The sequence below is a fragment of the Malania oleifera genome, chromosome 7, assembly GCF_029873635.1.
Source record: "Malania oleifera isolate guangnan ecotype guangnan chromosome 7, ASM2987363v1, whole genome shotgun sequence".
In the NCBI taxonomy this organism is placed as follows: Eukaryota; Viridiplantae; Streptophyta; class Magnoliopsida; order Santalales; family Ximeniaceae; genus Malania; species Malania oleifera.
This window is the reverse complement of record NC_080423.1, coordinates 92,710,854-92,716,853: the sequence shown is the minus strand read 5'-3', so window position 1 is coordinate 92,716,853 and position 6,000 is coordinate 92,710,854. Positions and strand designations below refer to the sequence as shown.

The window sequence follows — 6,000 nt, the reverse complement described above, 5'->3', positions numbered from 1 at the left end:
GGGAGGCTAACCATGAAAGTATTAGGTATTCAAACCTTTCCGGATTCGTTTCCGTTCATGAATTCCTGAGATTTACCTCCTTTTGAAGTTATGGGATCGACTTCAAGGGGCGCGGGATTAGTCACGTAGACCGTAAAATGGACACGTGGAAACCCGATGTGTAATACAAAAACAAAATTGAAATATGAAGATTTTTATGATTTTAATCAGATGTGAAAGGCACTCAAGGTCAAAAGAAATTAACAATTAAATAGTAAAATGTAAAAAGAGAATTTTTTTTTGGGACAAAAATTTGAAGACTTTAACTCACAAAACAAATGAATATATATATATATATATATATATAAAGTTGATGCTAGACATTTTATAATTAAATCAGCCCGTTAATGATATTTTATATCTTAATTAATTGATGGTGTCAATGCATACTTTATTAAATGTGTATTTTTAAAACATATGCTAAGTTAAAAACATTTCCCACAGAATAGGGTGCAAATGAGGAGGACGAGAGTAATAATAATTTTACCAGTTGGGGATAGGGATAATGACAAGGGCAATCATGGAATCGCGTGTAATTGGTACGGAACCACCTCGTGCCCTCTCCTGCTTCGATGTACTCGAGCCCTTTCCGATTCGGTTCTAGGGTCAAGCTGTCATTCAACGGCTTTCCTTCCGATTTTTATCTGCAAATTCCGCCGCGTAATCCACTCAGATCGAAGCGATACAGGACGCTGGATTCGTCATTCGAGGTCAATGCTTTTCTTTTTCTTTCTCCATTAGTTATTTTGTGAAGCTTTTTTCTGTTAATTTATTAAAATTAATTCGCCGTAGTTAACGGAGCAATGCTTGCCATTAATTGTTGTAATTTGCCTATTTTACTATTAATTTCGCAGAATGATTGCACCTGTTTTGGATAGATTTTTCAGATATTTGTTGATTGACTCGCGATTAGCATTCTTGTAATCATTTTGAATGACATCCGAAATCCTGACTACCTCGTGAAGCATTTATTTGTCTTCTCCTCCGCGGTTTTATGTTTTTTGTGTTATTAATTAATCAGCAGTGCCGTTGAGTCGAAATTCTTCTGCTCCGAATTTGTTTGTCGAAAATTAAGAGTTTTTGTTTTTGTTTTTGTTTTTGTTTTTTTTTGTTAAGTAATGGGAGAGGATTACGTAATGATAGCTGCAAAAGCACTATACGGCCTTGGTATATAAGTGTACCAAGAAAGTACAAAACAAAGGCAGAGCACTTTGTGTGGCTTGTTTGAAAATGGGGTGATATGCATCATCCATTGGGAGGCAGTGATGCTCCTTTCTCATAGCCGTGTGAAACACATTTTTCATAACCCCTTCCTATTGCTTTATTGTATCTGTTTGCTTCACTACAACCCTGCATTTGCAGCTGTTTTAACAATCGCAGATGAATAATTTGATATCACTTCTTAATCTGTTTCGAGCTTTGGAATTTTCTCAAGAAGTTGCTACACAATGAGTAAGAGAGGGGTTGGTAGGAGGAGCGGTGAACCTACAAATTTGTTGAAGGGAACAATATCAATAGGCAAGTACACAAATAGACGCAAATATTATATATTAACATGTTTATTTTTTTGAGGAGAAAAAATTGTATTAAGATATGAGAAGAAATTACAAACTAAAAGATCGGTCAATAATTCCTTAAGAGAAAATGAGAACAACTAGAGGGAAACAAAAGAAAACTAATTGACAGAACTAGATAAGAAAGTCCTCCAAACCATTCCCATTATAGCTCACTGAATACCACAAGTTAGCCAAATGTCCTTGCCCCCTTTTACAGTTCTACTGCATATTAATATGTAAACAAAGCTAAACACATGAACAAAACATTATTGTGACAAAACAAGGTCGTTACTTTTATAATTTTGTTGATACAAGTTCATGTCTTTGTTGCTACCATATATTTCATTTAACTTATGTATTTGCAAACAAATCCACAGGACTTTTTTTTTAATTAGCAAAGAGATGTAATATTCTTAAGAAAGAGTAGGCATCAAGGGGATGTGTCATGGTCTCGCATCGAATGTGTACTAGGGAGAATTGAGCTCCAAATAAGTGAGGTGCCTTTTATAGGACAAACTTGTGAGCTTAGTGGGCCAAAGCGGACAATATCTCACCGGAGTTGGGCCCAAGACCATTACATTCGGTATCAGAGCCACCTTGGGAGTACTATCATGCAAGTGAATCTGCCTTGGGGGTACTATTATGTAAGTGGATATGCCTTGAGGGTGTTATCATGTGAGTGGAGCCTATACAGAGGTATAAGCCATATTAACAAAGATGTGAGAAATCGAACGAGAGAGCCTGTCACGGTCTCACATTAGATGAGTACTAGGGAGATCACGTTGATGAGAACGTAAGAAATTGAATGAGAGAGCTTGTCATGGTCTCACATCGGATGTGTACTAGGGAAATCACGATGACAAAGATGTCAGATATTGGACGGGAGAACCTGTCACGATCCCACATCGGATGTGTACTAGGGAGATCTCGAGCTTATAAAGAGGGTTTGAGCTCTAATTAAGTGAGGAGCCTTTTATAGGATAAACTTGCGAGACCAATGGGTCAAAGCGGACAATACCTCAGTGGAGTTGGGCCCAAGACTGTTATAGGATGCCAGTCAAGTAAAGTGAAAAAAAACAATGAACAAAACAACCATCACATTAATACATCAAGAAAATCAAACAATACACAGAAGTCTCTCCCAGGCTTCCCACTATGTCAATTAGTCATCGTAGCTATACAATTGTCCATGATAGTCTACAAATAAGAAACTGTCCATCAAAACCCCTTATGTTCCTTTCCTTCCAAACCACCCAAAAAATAGCAAGGGGGATGAGGGAAAGGGCCTTTCTTTTGACCTTATTGGAGCGGATACCTTTCCAAGCCCAAATCTCACCCTCTACCTAAGCTACAATTACCTACTTCTATTTGACCATGGGAATGGCCAAGCTTCTGAGGTTCCTGTTCCTAAGGCAGTGTAGAAACATGTGTTCCATTGATTTAGCTTCCACAAGGCTTAGAAAATACCCCTTCACAAGAGACAAGCCCATTTTTTTGAAGATTATCATAAGTGAGGATCTTCCCAAGTGCAGCCTCCCACGTGAAAAAAAGGAACGTTTGAAGGGACTGCTATTTTCTAAATGAGCTTCCATGGAATATAAATGTTAAGACTCCATCGGGTAGTTAAGATGTTTATACTAAGACTTGATTGTGAAAATCCCATTCTTGCTCAAGGACCTTGGGCTTATTGGAGGTGGCTTGGCATTAAATATTGTAAAGGCTGTTGTAGAAACTTTTCAAAGCTTCAATGTCCCAATCAAAAACATTTCTGACCAGAACATTCCAAAAGGTCCTATGATTAGCAAGTTCCAGGTGCTGTCAAATGAGGGCATCTTTATAATAGGCAAGCTCGTATATAAATATATATATATATATATATATATATATGGGTATAAAGAGTTGAGTTGGGATTTGCCATGCCAAATGTCATGATAGAAAAAGACATCCTCCACGTTCCTCATGCATAAATGAATGTGAGAGAAGAAAATTTTCCCATCCTTTCCTAATGAATTTCCAAACACTTGTACTGTAGCCTTTGGTGTAGAGGCTTAGTTGTTGTCATGGAGGCCATATTTAGTAGCAATAACTTCCCTCTAGAATTTTTTTTTCTTAAACATGAACCTCCAAAGCTACTTCCCCAAAAGTGCCTTGGTAAATGTGAGAAGGGATTTGAGGTCAAGACCTCCCTTCTGCAACGACACTAGGGATAGGAAATAGAGACATGAAATAAAAGGAGGTTGGCTAAGGTGTTTTTGATGAGCGTGAGTCTATCACCCTTTTGGAGATGATTTCTTTTCCATTCAACTGGTTTCCTTTCAAATATATCAAATATAGGGTCCCAAACTCCCTTCCCTTTTAAACTTGGTTCCCATGGGGAGAGCAAGGTAAGAGATAGGAAAAGCTCCAAGTTTGCAGCCTAAAATGCTAGCTAGTAAGGGTCCACAATCACGAGGTCCATAGGAATGATTGTTAGGATTCCCAAATCAATTGGGTTTCCTATATAATGTTATCATTCCCAAATCAATTGCGACTTCTAATTAATGTGTTATGATTCTCAATTCAATTTGGGATTCTATTTAATGTTGGGATTTTTATTTAATGTGTTAGGATTCCCAAAATCAATTAGGATTGAGTCCATTAAGGACTTGGATTGGGATATTTTACATTCTTAATAGGAGTAGGGTACTAGGGTTCCCTACTCTCTCTCTCTCTCTCTCTATATATATATATAATCCTTTGGAGCTTTCATTCAAGCAATAACATAATTTATAGCCTTTGGCTTGGAGACAGATCCCTTTGAAGTAATTAACCTTATTTTTTGCATGCTATTTTCCATCCTTTCAATTTGCCAAATTTCTCTACAATAAAATCCTAAGGTTTTATTATTTGGCATCAGGGCGCTTTTGTGGATGTCATTAACGTGCTAATAAAAATATGATCTTGGAATTCTTGATCTCAAATCATATTCAATGGCTTTAGAAAATTTAGTAGAGTCCTAGATGGAAGCTAGGGTAAAGGCTGAACTTAGCAATATGTTTAAGCCTCAATTTTAAGAGGTCCAGGCATCTCTCTCTAAACTATCACACCCCCAACTCCTCGCAATCCTCTTGCCAAATTATTGAATTAGGAGGAACTTAAAAAAGCAAACGACAAAGGGTTTATGTTGGCATTGTGATGAGAAGTGGCATAGAGGGCACTGTTGCAAAAAGGGTGGACTCTTGATGATTGAACTGGTGGAGTAGCCAGAAGAGGTTGAGGATGACTGGGCTGATCTAGATCAAGAAAGTATTGGATTTGATGATAATGATGAATCCATCACTTCTTCAGTTCATGCTTTAGCTAGGTATGCTAATTGTCAAACCATGAAAGTCAATGGCTTCCTAAAATGCCAACCTATTACTATCTTGTTTGATACGGATAGTACTTATAATTTCATGGACATTGAATTGCTAAAATAGCTAGCCAATCCTGTGGAGCAATGTGAAAAGTTTGATGTGAATGTTGTAGATGGAAGGACTTTGACATGTCAAAGCAAGTGTCCAAAGGTAAACTTACTATGTAGAATCATGGGTTGTTTACTGATTTCTTTTGCTACCACTAGAAGACTTTGAAGTAGTTTTAGGTATTGAATGGTTAAGGACTTTAAGTGATATAGCTTGGAATTTTTCTAAACTAGTTATGAAGTTCGCAGTGAACGACCAGAGAGTGACTTTTAAAGGCAAACGTTGTGGTAATATCACTACAATTTCAAGCCATTGTTTGGAGAAGCTCCTTAAAAAGAGCGACATGGTTGCCTGGTACAACTTTGAGCACTAGAGGAGTTACAACATCATCTGGTCTGAATGAAGGGTTGCATTCTCCTATTTTAAAATTTTCTGTCTTATTTGTGGAGCCATAGGTGTTGCCACCTCGGTGAACACATGGTCATCGCATTCCTTTATTGCTTGGTGGTGTCCTTACAAATGTCTACCCTTACCACTATCCTTATTTTCAAAAAGAAAAAATAGAAAAGATAGTGAAATAAATGTTAAATGCTGGCATAATTCAACCAAGCGTTAGCCCATATTCTTCACTTGTCTTATTGGTGAAGAAGAAGGATAGCTCTTGGCAAATGTGTGTTGATTATTGAGCATTAAACAAGAACACTGTGAAGGATAAATTCCTATCATTGTTGTGGATGAATTGTTAGATGAGTTTGGAGGCGCCCAATAGTTCACCAAACTCGACTTAAGACCAGGCTATCACGATATTTGAGTACATGAAGATGACATTCAGAAGATTGCGTTTAGAACTCACGATGGCCATTATGAGTTCTTTGTTATGCCATTTGGATTAACCAATGCACCTTCAACCTTCCAAAGTCTCATGAATGACATTTTCCGACCTTATCTATGTAAGTATGTTC

The 6,000-nt window shown here is 37.4% G+C and overlaps 1 protein-coding gene across 2 annotated transcripts in view; it reads left to right on the top strand.

Moving 5' to 3' along the window:
* Window positions 1–528: 528 nt before the first annotated feature.
* The window catches only part of LOC131159962 (thioredoxin H9), a 29,513-nt gene continuing 24,041 nt past the window's right edge, over window positions 529–6,000 (top strand). Inside the window, exon 1 of one of the 2 annotated variants that reach the window (XM_058115215.1) lies at window positions 529–749. The gene's annotated coding sequence lies outside the window, so the exon portion shown is untranslated. The remainder of the gene's footprint in view (window positions 750–6,000) is intronic. The other variant, XM_058115214.1, reaches the window with a different exon arrangement.